General features: G+C 45.0%; 1 protein-coding gene and 1 long non-coding RNA gene across 8 annotated transcripts in view; one reads left to right on the top strand and one right to left on the bottom strand.

The window, feature by feature from the left end:
- ADNP (activity dependent neuroprotector homeobox) overlaps positions 1-421 on the bottom strand; it is a 37,519-nt gene extending 37,098 nt beyond the window's left edge. For 4 of the 7 annotated variants that reach the window (XM_059733147.1, XM_059733150.1, XM_059733145.1 and 1 more), the window contains exon 1: positions 107-420. The gene's annotated coding sequence lies outside the window, so the exon portion shown is untranslated. Of the gene's footprint in view, positions 1-106 lie in introns of all 7 variants that reach the window. The other 3 variants (XM_059733148.1, XM_059733149.1, XM_059733151.1) reach the window with 1 other exon arrangement.
- A 218-nt stretch (positions 422-639) lies between these two features.
- Positions 640-17,465, top strand: LOC132252422 (uncharacterized). Its single transcript, XR_009464315.1, has 2 exons — positions 640-1,879; positions 2,855-17,465. It is a non-coding gene; the product is annotated as an uncharacterized LOC132252422 (long non-coding RNA).
- The last annotated feature ends 4 nt before the right edge of the window (positions 17,466-17,469 follow it).

Below are 17,469 nucleotides of genomic sequence, written 5' to 3'. Positions count from 1 at the left end.
CATTCACGCCGCACTCGGGGCACCTCCACGCGGGCCCGGGCAGGGAAGTCTTTGCAACATGTGTGCGGAGGGGGGGGGGGGTGGGCTCGGACCCGCGCGCACCTACCTGGCTGGGGCGCTCCTCGGCGGCGCGGGGCGGGCGCGGCAGCAGCACCGCGGCGGGGGGCGGGGGTGCGCGGCGCTGCCTCCCTGGCGCCGCCCGGGTCCCTGGGCGGGCGGAGCGGAGCGGAGCGGAGAGGAGCCGGCGGCGCGGGGGAGACAAAGGGGGCGGCGGGCGGGCGGGAGGCGCGTGTCTGGGGGGGCGGCGGGCGGGCGGGCAGCGGGCGGCGGCCCCGGGCGGGGGTGTCGGGCGGGGGCGGGGGTCCCGGGCGCCCTGCAGACAATACAGCCGGGTCCCTCCTGCCCAGAACCTGCCCTGGCCAAGATGGCGGCCGAGAAAGAGCGGAAGTGACGCGAGACTCTCATTAGCATACGGGACTCATTGTCCGGCGGGAGGGGAGGGGGCCGCGCCCCGGGGGGGAGGGGGCCCGAGCCCCGATGGAGCGCGGCCCGCGCGGGCCCCATCCCCTCCCCGCGGCGCGGGCCCTTTAAGGCCGGGGTGGGGTGGGGGAGCGGGTTACATAACCCCGCCGGAGGTAGTGAGGGGGAAGGCAGGGGGATTCTCGCGAGAGAGGGGCGGCGGGATCTGCCCCGGCTCCGCTAGGAGGCGCCGCGCCCTGCGGCTTGGGCCGGAGAGGGAGTTGGCGCCTCGCGCTTATCCCTCCGCCGCGGCCGGGACTACATCCTGCCCAGAGGGGCCCCTCGCTCCGGGGCGGGAGCACGAGTCCGGCGCACACGGGCCACGTGACGCCCCACGTGACCCCGGCGGAGCGCGCACTCTCGTGCCGGGGCGCTGGTGTGCGGAGGAGGGGGGGGGCGCTGGTGTGCGCGCGCAGGCGGGGGGTGGGGCCGCCCTCACACCCGCTCCCCGCTCGAGGGCCCGGGCTGGGGGCCCAGCGCGCAGCACGTGGGGAGCCCGGCTGTGCCTCGTCCCTCACGAGGCGTGAGGGAGGAGGGACAGTCAAGAGTCCTTGTAGGGCCACAAGGATAGGGTGTTATTTCAGAGCTGTAGCGCCTGGCCGGCCGGCCGGCCCGCCCTCCCTCAGCACTGGGGCCCAAAGCTACAGGCCAGGTCACAAGGGACGAAAGGCCTCCATTCGTTTCAAAGTGCTGGCACGCTTTCACAAGGCAGAACAGCTTGGTCTGTCCCGCGCACCACGTGGCGGGGGATGTCAGTTTCCTGAAGCCCTCGGACCCCAAGGGAGCGACCCGACAAGTTCTTCGAATCGTCGTTGAAAACGTAGAAACGCTTGCCGGAAGTTACTTGTGCTTCACGAGTGTTAGGTCCCGTATTTTTTTTAAATGCCTCCAATTTTGCAAATGCTGACGTGGGGCGAGGTGGTTCCTGACTCGTTCAAGGAGGCGCGAGCTTTCGTAGGACGCAGCCGACTTTGTCAGATGCTATGGACGGACTTTTAAAAGACGTGGGGTACTAAATGAAAAGGAATAAAGCCATTTCAATATAAAGGACAGGGAAGGAGAGGAAGAGAGGAAGCTTTGCACAAAGAGTTATGTTCATGTTGAGATAGGTAGTAAATACTACAAACTTTACCTTGGTTAAGACTTTTTTTTTTAATTTAGATATTAGCAGTTACTCTGTCAATGACTGCAAATCATTCCAGAATTTAAACATGCATTTTCGCAGTAAATTCACTTTAGTGAACATAAGAAATAGTAAGTCATTAAAAGTATTTCCTTTATAACTGAACGAAAACACACAGGACTTATTTGTACCAACAAATTTGTTCATGCTGTTTACTGCTGTTGGGCTTCTAGAAAGGTGAGGTTGAGTTGGTCTCAATCGTGCAACCTGGCGATGCTTTTGCAACTTTTAAACAAAGTAAAATAGTGTTTTGACTTTTACATAACTTTAGTTTGCTTTGCAAGAGTACGTGTTTATAAAAACCCCTTATAGTGCACTATAAGGAAATACGATGAACAGTATTTATGATAAATGTAGATCAGTCAAGATCAGTTAGATGCAAACAGCTAACGGGCCGGGGCTGGACTCGATCTTCCAAGGTCCTTTCCAGCCATAATGTCTATGAAATCTATGAAACTTCACGTCCACTTAAGTGTATGTAAGAAGAAAAACAGATCTACAGAAGCTTTATGACATTTACGTTTTCCCTCTTTTTTTTTTTTTTTCTCTTACTCTTATACTCGATCCCATTTTGGCTATTACTTGCTGATATTGCAATACAACAGATGCTATTATTTTCCTAACTTGGCTCTAGCTGGTTAAAATTTTGGTTTTCCTTTTACAGCCAATTACAATCTTAGTAGTGGTTTGCTGTCTGCAACACATTTAATACAGTATTACTATTCACACAGTCTTTCCCCTCACCCCTAAAAGAAAAAAACAACAACTTTACATTAGATTGGCTATCAGAGAGGATTGTGGTAGAAGAATAACCTCTATGGCAGCTACCTGTTCTGAGCAGATGCTCCTAAGTAATGGTGATGATTTACATTGAACAGAAAAATACCTAACTGAAGAAAATGAATAGTAGTTACAGATAAATGCAATTGAAGTCGCCAAGCATTAATTTAGATTTGAGACAATCCTCGGGGTATTTGGGTGCATTTAGAAACTGGAGGGCTGAGAGGGATGTATCAGTAAACTAATTATGTTATGTGCCATTATGCTTAGGAACTGTAGGGAGATTATTACATGTAACATATAAATGGCTATTCTTTTATTTGTCAGTTGAAGTCATTCCTTAAAGTATAATAGTAACACTTCTCTTTCCAGGAATTTTGAATGGTATTCCTACCACATGGAAAAAAAATGAAGAAAAAAATCTGTGAGAGTATCAAAGAAAGTATGAGAGCACCAAAAGAGGAAAGCTTTGTAAATTCTGATATTCAGAAACTTTCTTAGAATCTGCATTAGTAATTATTTATGTAGCACTGCCAATGGATACAGCTTTTATAGCAAGTAAAATCCATAATAAAAACATGAAAAAAACGGAAAGTTCCTGGACCACAGAGCTTGCAGTCTGAAGGCACGTTTGTTTCAGAAAAGCATACAGGGAGAGCTGCGTGAACTGAAGAGGAGCAAGATTCATGAAACAAAGGAGGAAGCAATGGAAAGCAGAGGTAAGATTTTACAAATGCTTTAAAGGAAGCTGTTCCTCATGTTAATGGTAATATGAAAATGCAAGTGTGTATGAAGGAAAGAGTGTCTAGAGAAGCACAGCTCAGAACCGCAGAGTTGTGACCCAGGAGACATGAGCTTTCGAGGCTTGAAGTCATATTTGCATCACTTCTATTTTTGGGTATGGCTACCAGCCCTGAGCCTTCTCTAACTACTGTTGAGTTTCCCCCAGTCACCTGCAGGCCACTCTGGCAGCTCAGAACATCTGGAGGGCAAACATTCAGTTCTCTTTTCCCTGTCCTCCATATGCACCTATACTATGGACATTCCAGCTGTCATTCCAGTCCCCTGACTGCACTGGGGTTGTGTGGCTGAGCTCCTGGGCCAAGGCAGCAGGGTGCAGAGCCCCAGCCCGTCTCTGCCCTGTGGGGGACACATGCCCCCGTGCATTCCCCAGGGATGTGCATTGCTGCTGTGAACTGTGCCTCTTCCCCGCACCTCTGGACAGCCCACCCCTGCCCGGGGTCCCAGTCACCCCTACCCCTGCTTCTGCCCCACTCCCTCCCTCACCGTGGGGGCCTCGATCTCCTCCCAGTCCCTTCCCTCTCCCCCACCCCTTTCCCTACACTTAAATGTCTGGATTTTCCCAGCTGGTGAGGGCTGGATCAGGAGATCGCAAGTCGGAATTATTTTGACTTTGATATTCCAAGTCTCAGAATGGTTTTGCGACAGTTGGCATTACTGTCAATGGAAGAGATTGCTAGGTCTTGAGCTTAAGCTTTGATAGTTGCAGCAAAGAGCAAAGGCTGAATTTTTGTAATATTGTATAAGAAATAACACATGAGAGAGCTGGTCTTGCTTCCATTGAATTCAGTTGGAGTTTTCCTCCTAACTTCAGTGATAGAAACAGTGGGTCAAATGCTTAGCAAGGTGGAACAGAAGGAAGGAGGAGTCAAGGTTGACACTAAGGTTGCAACATGATTGGGAACATGAGTAATGGTGTTTAAGATGACCTGCAAAGATGGGAGAAGGAGAAGTAGAAAGGCCATCTCCCCATTTTTGACACTTTGTAAGGCAAAACAGCAAAGTTGACAAACATTTTTCCTCTGCTTGCTTTTTACATGAAGAAAACAGATGTTGTCCCCTGTTGGAAACTATGAGGTGAGGACCAGAGAACAATGAAATTATAGCATCACAAAGAAACTGAAAGTTGAGTAACAGACCAGACAAGCTGTTTAGTCAGGACTTGTCAAAACACAGAAGTCACATGAGCTTAACTAAAGGTGTGATGTTCTACCAACCTAGTCAAAGATTATAAAAAGTGCGCTGGTTTAATAACGGTGCAATATTTATTCTCCCCCTAGATTAAAAATAATAAAATGCCTATCCCTAGGCTTTCAGCACCCTAACATTAATTATATGATAAATGCAGTTACAATAAGAATTAAAATAATTGGTTTCACAGGAACTTATCCAGTCAATCAGCCTACCTGGTTCCTTCATTATAGCGGGACCATCCCTTCAGCCATGTTTAAAACATCTCTCATGCAGCTGTCTTTGGCAGTGTAGTCAGAAAGTCACCAAATTCACTCTTTCAGATCAAGGACCAGGGACTCGGAGAACTTCTCACCATTTTCCCCTTTCTTTTATAATGAAGAATACCAGCTCAGGTGCCCCTTATGACCACAGCAATGGCATTATGGCCTGACAAGAAAGGCAGTCCGTCAGATAGGGACACATGCAATTCTTCTACTTAGATCAATGAACAGTCAGTGTAGATCCCACAATAAATGTGCCAATTGCTCACAAGGAGGTGCTGTATTTTGTAACAGCTGTTGTTTTTTGCACCAGCTTCAGTCTCCAGCCAGTTTAAGGTGCATCCCATGCAAGCCGACAAAAAATGGAGGCCAGCTCTCTCGCAAACAGGTATCCCTAAAAGTCCAAAATGGCAGACTTTAGGGCTTCTGTGCCTTTTAAATCCATAGACAATCGTTAATCTTAATAAGGCTTAATATGTCAAGCATAGGCGCCAGGTATGTTGGGGCCCGAGGCGTTGGGAAGAGGGTAGGGTGACCACCCTGTCCCTAATTGGGCAGGACTGAGACAGTCCCAAAATGGGAACTGGTCCCAAGCTGCATGACTCCAGGCTGGCATTTGTCCCAGACTCCCAGTATCATGCAGGGATCCAGAGTTCCAGCCTGCAAGGAACTGTGGGGAGCAGGACGCAGGGGGCATCACATGCATGTGTGCATACATGCACGTGACCTGGGAATATAGCCTCAGGCAGCGGTGGAGAGCTGCTTCACCAGCTGCCTACAGGTAAGTCTGTGTGTGTGGGTGGGGAGGGAGGGGACACAGATTGAGGCCCCCATGGTGAGAAAGGGAGTAGAGCAGGGGTTGGGCCTGGGTACACTGCCCAGGCAGGCTGGTATATGGGGCCCAGGGACAGGGCAGGGCTCCCTGCTGCTGCACACACTCCCAGGGAGGGAGGAATGGTGGGGGTTCATGCCCCCCAGATTTGTGCACAGGGCAGGGGTGGATGCAGATGCAGGCTGTCTGCTCCCTGCCCTTTTGCCAGCTGCAGGCTTAGGGCTTCCTGCCTCACTGCCTTTCCCCTGGCATTTCTGCACCGATTTCATCACTATGGCAAGGTGGCCCCTGCTTGTCTGACAGTGGGTGCAGCAGCGTGGAGTTGTGCCCCCCGCTGCTGCTGTGGTCAGCAGGGGGCAACTCACCATGGTGGTGCAGTTGGTGTGGAGCTCCTGGGAGGAGGGCAGCAGGAGGGGGAGCTCCAAGCCTGCAGCGGGCAGCCTGCATCTGTCCCCACACCCTCATGGGCATCACTCAGCTCTGCTCCAGCCACCAGGGGGAGGGCATCATCTTAGGTAAAAGTAAAAGTCTGTACCTATGATGTCAAGTGCTAAGTCAAAGCAAGTTTCACATTGAAAAACTGGATAAAAAGTTACTTTCTATGGGGCTTAGCATCCAAGTTACATTTGAAAGAAGAGTTAAGTTCCTAACTTTGGTATTTTTCAAAAGTAACTTGGGCACTTTTGAAAATATTACCTTTGGTTCATGGGACACCAGATGAGATCTTGGTCACTTCTTCTTAAGTTACTATTCCATCCATATCATTCTCTAAAGGCTGTTTTATAGCCTCCATCTCCATCCATTTCCTACTGGACATCACAACTATTAGTCTCTATTAGAGACTATGGGTTATTAGAGAGACTCTGGGTTATTAGAGAACTATTAGAAGCTATGGGTTAAATGCATAGGAATTTAACTGGCCTCTCAATCTTGGAGATGGCTGATCCTGAACAGAAAAGAAAGTTTGTATTGTCATTAACTGAATCATGGTTTCCCCTTGTCTATCTAGCACCTTTCAGATACAGTCCATTCACACTGTGAATTTATTCAGTGCAAATCTTTTTAATTAATCATTTTAAAACAGTATAATTTAAAGCCTAATGTCACTGGCTTAATTATTTATCATTTCTCTAATAAACAGATTTTCTCTTTCACCTCTGCCCTCAGATACTGCATTGAAGTCATAGTGCCAAACTGATAATGTAATTATTTTGACAGGATCAGCCATTCCACTAGCACACAATTATGCTTCCTTGCAAGATCAAATGGAATGAGAAGCTGGATTGTGGAGGAGTGCTCTCTTTTTCAATCATAACATAGACTACACTGGTTGGTAAGGTATATTGTGGTCTCTTCTTCATAAATATGCCATCAGAGTTGCACAGTAGTAGTACAAAGACAGCTGGGACCAATGATGTAAATAATCATGCTCCCACTCTTAGTCCTTATTTCCTCTTCCTCTGTTGAAGCAAAGCATTTTAAGATTAGATATTTGTCATATGATCTTTACATTACTTCCCAAAGAACCTCAAGTTCCCAAGCATGATTTTGTCTACATAAAATTCCCAAAGGCAAGGTTCACCTTGTTTCTGAGAAAAGACTTTCATGAGCCAAATATCTATGATCAAGTAAACACATGGGTGCTCATGATGCATGTGAGCTGTGACCAATGCCAACTTGTGGCAGTGACTCTGGGATCAACTGCTACCTTGTGGGACAAACTATTCTGTGATAGTCTTTGCCACCATGGTCCTGCTGCTTCATTAAGTTGCGTTGAACACAAGGTTGGAATTACGTTCCTCCCCACTTCCTCCAAACTAACAATAAGTATGGATGAAGAAGTTAAGCGAATCCACCACGCTTGAGTAGTGGTTCTTAGCTATTCTGATCTACCAAAGAGACATAGGGAACACAGGTGGTTCATTGAACACAAGAACTGCCAGCTCTGAGTGTGAAAAGATTCCCTGATTTCTTGCCCCAGTCATGTCATCTACAGCCTGGCACTTTGGAGCCTGTACTTTCAAAGAACAAGAATTAAGTGAAGTAACCTACTTTCCTTTTTGTATATCCACTGTCCAGTGTAGAGATTCCTCTACAGCTCTGGAATCCAAAACATTTCATAGCAGATGAAATCCTGGCCCTATTGAAGTCAGTGGTAATCCACTGATTTCAACAGTACCAGGATTTCACTCAGTTTCTACCAGGAGCCTCGATAGACTCAACAGCTACATTTTTGATGAGGCACTACTAACTTCATTGTAGTTATGTAGTTTGGGATTGGAATTTCTAGATAGTCCATCAGATGAGTCACCATGCATATACTGACAAATTAGATGTACCTGAAGCTTGAATATTTTAGAGACAGATTGAAAAAGATTAGACACATTGAAACTATGATGATACAGCTATATTTGTATATGGTACTGCATTTTGAAGTCCAAGAGTATAATGCTCAAAGATCAACATTTAGCATCTGAGACTAATGCAGAGGAAGTCAGAGTAGAGAGGAAATAGACAATTTCTCTATACACTGTCCACAATGATTAAAGTTCCTATAGAAGCATTTTGTTGTGGACTTTATGGTAAGGCATCAAATAATGTCAGGATATAATTTTGATAGGAATTTGCATAATTAAATTAAGCAATTTTGTGTGTCAAAAAAGGGGATTGTTACTTATGAATTCTGAATTGAAGTTAACATGATTGATTATTTTGAATGATTCTAAACTTAAAATGGTAATGGCAATTGTTAGCCAAACTTAAGGATTTATCAAGGCAGCAGGCAGAAAAAACATCTTGCAAGTTCTGCAACATCTAAATGCACTACTTGGAGCTTGGATAGTACTTTTTGTTTAAAAAAAAAAAAAAAGAGAGATGTCTGATATTTAAACTATATTAGTTTCACATGCAGTCACTGAAGCTGGGAATGTTTAGCATGCACTAGCATGTGGATATGATCTAGGCATTTGCACACACATGCCCAGTTTAAGTTTGTTTGCCTGACACATTTAAAAAAATCTCAGGGTCTTGAAATTCACAGGGCTTTCCACATCTCTGAGACAACAGCAGTTCTCAACCTATTTAAACAGATTCAAGGCACCCGTTGGAAAATACCAGCTCTTAGCTTTCCTTCATTTCAGCTATTATTCTGTTGCAAAGAACTCAGAAAGACCACAACAGGGCAGAACGTTTTTAACAGTACTTGAAATCCCTGTGCTTACCTAGTGAATCATGTTTGCACATCTAACAGTGCTAACATCATGTGGCACCCTGTGGCACCCTTGAAAGGACTGTATGGCACCCCAGGATGCTGTTGCACCTTGGCTGAGAATAACTGTAATAATTATGCATTGCTTATATGTTTAAATAATTATAAAGCTAGTAATTTCTGGAATCTTTAGAGTACCCTTCTAATTACTTACACATTGCATTTTTCATACTTGCTGTATAGTTGAGGTTACATTAACAAAAACAATCACAGAGCTGTTTAATGTTCTAGGGGCATGGGGAGATGAAGGAGGCTTGAAGACAGAGCTGGTCAAAATCAATTTGAACTTTTGCACCAACACTTAAGGAACTGAATCTCAAAAAATGCACATATATCTAACTCTGATTATTTGAGCAGATAACCCAGCTCCAGGGTCTTCCTGAACATATATTGTGCTGGGCACTCTGCCCCAATTTGGTGATACAATTACATGTGTTAACTTCAAGCATCACTAGTCCTTGCTAGTTCACTGGACCTACTCACAAGCTTAAAGTTAAGCACATGCTTAAAGTTTTCCATAGATTGGCATGACTGAGACCACTGTGCAAGTCATAAGGAAAATTCAGGTATTTCTTCCACCTACCCTCCATGCTGCAGTTGCACAGACCTATAGGCTCTGCATTTTATAGTCATCAGCTCTCATTCCAGGAGGCTGCCTGCCTGCCTGCTTCTGGAAGGAACCAATCATCTGTTTGGGGGAGGGGAGCTGTACTGCTGCAAAGCAGGGGGCACTGCCTTTCTCTCTCAGTTAAATATGTCCAGCTACATCTATCCCTAGCATAACATTACCTGCCTTAAAGTGATTCACCCAGGACTGAGTTTGACTTGCAGTCCTTACAGCCTGGCCAGGCATTAACAGAGATTCCTGTACACTCATAGCAGTACTTTCACACTAACATTGTAGGAAAAAGAAAAGCTTGAAACGCCCCCTTTTTGGTCTGCACAAAAAAGGAGGTTTTTTAAAAAGTGTTGAGGACAGATCCTTCAGGTGCACAATGTTCATCAAGGTAAGTTTCATATCCTTTTTCCATTATGAAAAATGTTTTCCCCTAGCTGGGAGAACTCAGAACCTGCGGTAAATAGTGTAACAATGAGAATGCATGGCACTGTCTTTGAAAAATAAGAGCTTTCATTTAAAAAGGTACATCTGTTAAAGTTCTAACTAATATATTGCAGTATTGATTTCCACCCTGCTACCAATGTGTACTATAACCAAGTCTGTTCTAGTTCTTAGCAGTGCAATTAGTGTTTCATTGCACAAAGGAAGAGGAAGACGGACAGAATAGAGGGTTTCAGAGTTTACATTCATATCCAGTGCAGCAGGGCACAGAGTGTCTGGGACTAGAGGGTCAGGAGTAGAGGATTTGTCATCACACACCTTACAGACCTCCAGTACAGTGGATATGCTAGGATCAAGGGTTACTCTAGCCACACACAGCTGGAAAAGCAGGTAGTCAACAGAGAAGGAGCAGAGTTGGGGGAGAATTGTTTAGGGGGAAAAAAGCAGGGCAAAGTTATTCCTCTAGCAACAACTTTAGCTATTTCTGGGATAAGCTTTTGTTCCACTGAACACTGACAGACAGTTTTATTGAGCCAACTGGCGTGTACTTCCAGAGAACCTCCATGCAGAAATATTATCTGCATAATATTGTGGGTGACTCCCTCCTGAGGAGGATGGAGGGAGCGATTTCTTGTTTCGACCCCTTAGCCCGGGAGGTCAGCTGCCTCTCAAGAGCCCGTGTCTGGGATGTGGCTGAGAGGATCCCAAAACTTATCTGGCCCTCCGACCATTACCCTATGCTCCTTATCCGTGTGGGCACAAATGACATGGCTTGGAGCAATCCCAGCTGGGTCATGAGTGGCTACAGGCCTCTGGGAGTGGGGCTCAGGGGGTTGGAGGCGCAGGTGTTTTTTCCCTCAATCCTTCTGGTTATGGGTCATGGGCACGGGAGGGAGAGATGAATTGAGGCAGTAAACAGAAGACTGCAGTGCTGGTGAAGGCTTCGGCTTCTATGACCACAGTCCACTTCTTGGAGAGAGAGGCAGTGGTCTGTTGGGAAGAGATGGCTCCACCTCACTCCATTGGGGAAGAAGGTCTTCTCAGCCAGAATGGCTGACTTGCTTGACCAGGCTTTAACTAAGCATGTCAGGGGATGAGCGGACAACCACCAGAGCAAGCTCACCAAGCATCGACTGCAAAACCAGCTGGTTAGGATGTTCAAGGGAACCCACTCCTACCCCAGCCCAGGAACAGAGCTTCTCCATGACTACAAGGAAGCCTAGGGCCTCCAACAGCACACATACTTGCCTGTATACTAATGCTAGGAGTTTGGGGAATAAACAGGAGTAACTGGTCCTTCTGCTAAACAAAAATGACTACCATCTCATAGGGATCATGACGACCTGATGGGACTCCTCCTATGACTGGACTACTGGTGTAAATGGCTATACCCTGTACAGGAGAGATTGTGCTGAAAAAAGGGGTGGGGGTGTAGCTTTCTATGTGAAGGAGAGCTACACATCCCTACAAGCTGAGATTGGCACTCGAAGGTGACTGGAGAGCCTTTGGGTTAGAATATGAAGGGAACATAGCAAAGGGGATGCAATGGTAGGAGTTTATTACAAACCTCCAAACCAGGAACAAGTGCTTAACCAAGAATTTGCCAGGGAACTGGCCGAGGCTGCACGCTCTCAGTACATGGTTGTCATGGGAGACTTCAACTACTTGGACACCTCATGGGATGAGCACTCAGCCAAATCTGATTGGTCACAAAGCTTCCTTACATTTGTGGATGAGCTCTACCTGTCCCAAGAAGTTTATGGTCCAACAAGAGACAAGGCACTGCTGGACCTGGTACTGGCCAAAGGGGTAATTTAATTAGTGACCTAAGAATCGAAGGGAAGCTGGGTGATAATGACCATGAGCTGATCACTTTCACTATGCATTGCAAAGCTGGGAAGTCAGCCAGCAATGTAGTAATCCTCAACTTTAGTAAAGCTGACTTTCGTAAGCTCAGGAGGCTTGTTCTTGTGGCCCTGAGAGGCCGTGATTTCACAGTGAGGGGAATTCATGATGAGTGGTTGCTCCTTAAGGAAGCAATCCTAGAAGCAAGAGGGGAGTCCATCCCCACCTGTAGGAAAGGTAGTAAAAGGGCTCAACAACTCCCTTGGCTCAACAGGGAACTTATGGACCTCCTACGTCTAAATAGAGAGGCATGTAATGGATGGAAGACAGGAAACACCACTAAGGAGGCGTATACTGCACTGGTCTGCACCTGCAGGGAGCAAACTAGAAAAGCCAAGGCTGCATCTGAACTCCCATATGGCTATACAAATCAAGGACAATAAAAAGTCCTTTTTCAGATATGTGGGGAGTCGAAAGAAAAACAAGGGCAACATTGGACCCCAGCTAAACCAGCTGGGGCAGCTGACTACCGACACCCAGGAAAAAGCCAATCTGCTTAATGATTACTCTGCGTTGGTTTTTCACCAGCCCAAAGGCCCTGCCAAACATGATGCAGGATGACCAGGGTGGAGATGAATATATGCCCACCATTGGCATGGGTCTTGTGAGGGAGCATCTTAAGAGGCTGGACCCTCATAAATCAGCTGGTCCAGATAGGTCGCACCTAAGAGTGCTAAAGAAACTGGCAGACATCATAGCACAGCCACTGGGCGAGGATATTCAAGAACTTGTAGTGCTTAGGCAAAGTACCTGAAGATTGGAAGAGGACCAATGTGATGCCCATCTTCAAGAAAGGGAGGAAAGAAGACCTGGGAAACTGCAGGCCAATCAGTTTGACATCAATCCCTGGAAAGATTTTGGAAAATAATATCAAAGAAACCATTCCTGACAGGCTAACAGAAGGCAACATTCTGAGGGTTGGCCAGCACGGGTTTCATGCGGGTAGGTCTTGCTTCACCGATCTCATTTCCTTCTATGACCAGGTGACATTATCACCTGGACAAAAGAGAAGAGGTTGATGTCATATATTTGGACTTTAAAAAAGCCTTTGACCTGGTGTCCCATGATGTTCTCATGGAAAAATCAGGCAATTGTGGCTCAACTACTCCTCAGTCTGATGGCTGGGAAACTGGCTCCAAGGTTGGACCCGGAGAGAGGTAGTTGACAGAACCGAATCAACATGGTACTTGGTGACTAGTGGTGTCCCCCAAAAGCTCTGTTCTCGGACCTGTGCTCCTTAATGTCTTCATAAACGATCTGGACACTGGTGTCAAAAGCGGACTGGCTAAGGCTTGCAAGGTGGGCAGATGAAAACCTGATGGCATTCAATATGGAGAAAGCATATGGCATTCAATATGCAAGGTGCTCCACCTCGGGAATAAAAACCCACATCACATTTATAGGCTTGGCAATGCTACACTCGCTAGCACTATGACCGAAAGAGACTTGGGGGTCATGATTGACCACAAGATGAATATGAGCCACCAATGTGATACAGCTGCTGGTAAAGCAAGCAAAACTCTGGCTTGCATCTACTGATGCATCCTAAGCGAGACCCAGGGTGTCATCCTACCGCTGTACTCGGCTTTGGTGAGGCCACAGCTGGAGTACTGCATCCAATTCTGGGCTCCACACTTTAGGAAGGACATGGAGAAGCTAAAAGAGTCCAGAGGAGAGCCACACACATGATCAGAGGGCAAGAGAACTGGCCTTATGAAGAGAGGCTGCAAGCTATGGGACTCTTCAGCTTGGAGAAGCGCAGGCTCAGGGGTGACATGGTGGCAGCCTGTACATCAGGATCTGGAGGAACACCTGTTCAGAGCACCTCAGGGGATGAAAAGGTCCAACAGTTACAAACTCATGCAAAACTGTTTTGGGCTGGACACGAGGAAAAGCTTTTTTACTGTCCGAGCCCCCAAGGCCTGGAACAGGCTTCCCCCAGAGGTGGTGCAAGCACCTATTCTGGACACTTTCAAGAAACATTTGGACATTTATCTTGCTGGGATCCTTTGACCCTACCTCACTTCCCGCCCCTGGAGCAGGGAGCTGGACCTGATGATCTTACAAGGTCCCTTCCAGCGCTAATGTCTATGAAATTCATGAAGTTTATGCTTTTCAGGGAATATATTAAAAAACAAAAGAAAAACCTTTACAACCAAAATGGGGGTTATTCATTCCTTGTTTGGCTTTTTATTCATTTATTTTAAAAAAATATCAGCAGTGCTCGTTCTTGATCACTCCTAGGATGTATACAGTGAGCTGACACTTAGCTTTTGCCAAGCATTCCAAACATGTTCGTTCACTTTCTCATTCCAGAAATTTTCTTATTCACAGAAATTATATAGAAGCTTGTTAGCACACACAACTGAACCCTCATTATTTTGGATGCTGGCTAAAAATTCTTTTCCCTTCCATTTGCTCAGCTTTTACTCCCTAGATTTTCCCGTCATTGTGTCACTAGTTCTTCAGTTTTCGGATCATTTTTTGGGCAAGTCAAGCACTACAGTGTTAAAGTGAAAAACGTTTAATTTTTAATAGTGTGTAAGCCTTCTCCATATGCCATAAAGAAATACAAAATGAGGCGATGGATTTCCCTCCTCCTATTACAGCTTGCCTCCAAGAGAAACTTGGGCCTGGAAAGAATCCCCTAAGGTTATCAAATCTGTCTGATGCTATTGCCAGCATAGTATCATATAAACCCTTTTACAAACTTATTTAGTTCCATCATCAAAGTTAGATTTTGAGCCCTCAGTACTCTAGTTGGTGGCAGCAGCTAGGTCTCATCAAAATTGGTGGACTTTTCTCATTATCAACCAACCCAGGCACTGAAAAGACAACTTCTTTTCCTCAGATCTCAGTATTTTCAGTCCTGTATTTGGGGAAAGAAGTTTACTAGCATACCATTATTTGTGCTAATACGTGAAAGAACTAACCTTGTCCAAATGCATATAGTAGATGTAGGGTGATACAATTGACTGGCTTTAAGACCAAAACAAGGCTAGCTGCTTTTCTTGGTAACCTGCAGTGGGTCTTCTGATCAACAGTTGGTGGCATTTATTCTATACATAAAGTTTGAGCAAACAGACTTTGTGCAAGGCTTTCCATTATGGGAGCAAGGCTAGAATTTGCTTATTATATAAAGGACAGTGGCTTACTACAATACAGCTACTCTGCAACTTCTCATTAAGCCTTGAGCTAAAAAGGAGCCCATTACTCCTTGGCTACTCAGTCCATACATGTGGATCAAAGAGCCTCTTTCAACACTCCCTTCACCTATTTCCCTTCAGCAAAAACCCGTGCCTCTGAAATAGTGTTGCTGCAGTGGGATCTAACCCCTGATCAGGAATAAGAATCTGTTCTGGAATGTAAGCTTTGGACACCTCCTTTTGCCAGGAGTTGAATTTCTATCTGGTAAAGATCTGGTATTTCAGTAAGAACCCCCTGGCTGTCCACCCACTCTGTAGTGCTGTGGGGATGTATTGTGGCTTTTTCTTTGATTAGGTTTCTAGATTTCCCTGACAATTTCAGTGGCACTCTTTGCAAAGTAAGAAATGCCTTGTTTTGATAAAAGCAGGGGTTTAGGTTGTAGCTGTGTTGGTCTAAGGATATAGGCAGACAAGGTTCCTTGGGTGAATTTGATATCTTTTATTAGACCAACCCAAATGGTTGGAGAATAGTTATTAAGCAAGCTTTCGGGTTCAAAAACCCTTCATCAGGCTAAGGAAGCTGCAGCAGTTGGTGTGTGCTCTTCCTGTTTTGATAAAAGTTGTTTATGTTCCAGTGTTGTGCCAGGTTTTTAGACAGTGATGCTCAGAAAATATGCAAGTATTTGTGATCCTAAGTTTAGCTGACTTTTTTTTTTTACAGATTTAAGTTGAAATGGAAACAACTGTAACATTTGAGCACATATTAAAACCTATAAGTAAATACAGAAATAATTAATTTTGTTTATGCCCTAATATTGCAAATGAGGTACACAGGTGGGACGTGTTCATTGAAGACTTCATTAGGACTCTGCAGATGAAAGGGTCCATTGTGTGTGCCATACAGTGCTAGAGACGTTAGACTGCACTAAATTAAGAGTATATGAATATGAACATGATTTGTTTGAAATGTCATATACAGCAAAAGCTTTGCTATCTGGCACCCATGGGGAACGGGGGTGCCGGATAACAAAATATGCCAGTTAATTGAGAGGCCTGAGCAGGCGCCTTTGCCACTTCTCCCGCCGCATCGCCGACCCTCCCGTGGACCCGAAGGACAGGGCCCATACAGCCTGCTTTGCCCTGGGGTGTGAGGGCTTAGCGAAACCGGAAGTGCCACAGTGGACACTTGCAGTTTCGCTTTTACCTTACAAGCTTGCATGCTGGTTAATAGAGCCATGCCGGCTTGTAAGGTGCCAGTTAAGGCAGCTTTTACTGTACAAAAATTTCACAACACGGATGGCAAAATCAAATCCAGTTGTGGTCCAATTAAAAAAGCTGCAGCTACAAAGAAGTAAAGTAAATGTGAAGCATTTGCTTTGAATGCTTACAAAACTTTTAAACTCAATAAAACACTGTAATCTGTGTAACTTTAAGGAATCAGCAGGATACCAAAAACCAAAATGGCACCAACAGATGGTAGGCCTCTCAGCCTTAGAACTCTAGTTAGAAACTGCTTATATGAATCACATGGGTTGTTCAGAGTGAATATCCCAAATGTTAATTGATCTACTTCAGTACATCTACAATTGTATCTACTGTTTTGTTTTTTAAAACTCACTCCTGTGGTCTCACATCCCAAACTAAATGAACGGGTACAAACTGCATTTAAGTAGACTTGCTGATGCATTATTAGATTCCTGGGTTGCTTCCCTTCCACCCAGAATTTAGGCTTTTTAATGAATATATTTTTAGTATCATGCATACTGGTCACAGAACTAAGTAGTACCGTATGTGATACACAAGAATGTGACTGTAAAGCATGAACACCAATTTAAGTGGTTCAGATATAATATTTTTATATGCATTTAATAGTCTTTTAATGACTGCATCCTCTGCTTTCTCCCTACCACCAAACAGACGCTTGACTGCACCACGTAAAATCTAGAAGAGATAGTGATCTACATCAGCCATCACACAAAACTAGAATAGTACACATTTATAGATCCGGTAATTCTGTTTTAAAGAAACCCCTGATGTTTCAGCTATAACTATCTAGTAGCAAGTTTACAAAGAAAAAAAATCCCTGTGCTTATATGCATTAAGAAATCCCCTAAATTTCCCAGTCTTGTTATCATATTACATGATGTCCCTTTTTCTCCAGCTCCCATGGAAGTCAGTTTTGTAGAAATGAACTTTTCTATGCTTTATATTGATTTACTAAGGGAAAAAATAAGGAACACTGATTGATACAAACTTTTATATAAACTCCAACTATCGAAAACCCACAAAGCAAGGATAACTTATAAATCGTACTTATTTTGTCCTTTGTCGTCTAGTTTTAAAACCATTTTTAACTCAATTGAAAAAAATATTCATCTCTAATGTACGCATGCAACCAAGTTCTGTGGAAAAGGTCAGTTATATTTATTCATGAATTGTTTCTAAGTCTATTTCTGAGAATTTTATTATTAATCTAGAGTATAAGGTAAGAGCAAAAACAGTTTACCAGAACAAAACTTTA

The sequence above is a fragment of the Alligator mississippiensis genome, chromosome 9 (assembly GCF_030867095.1).
Source record: "Alligator mississippiensis isolate rAllMis1 chromosome 9, rAllMis1, whole genome shotgun sequence".
Lineage (NCBI taxonomy): Eukaryota > Metazoa > Chordata > Crocodylia > Alligatoridae > Alligator > Alligator mississippiensis.
This window is presented reverse-complemented; position numbering and strand designations above follow the sequence as displayed.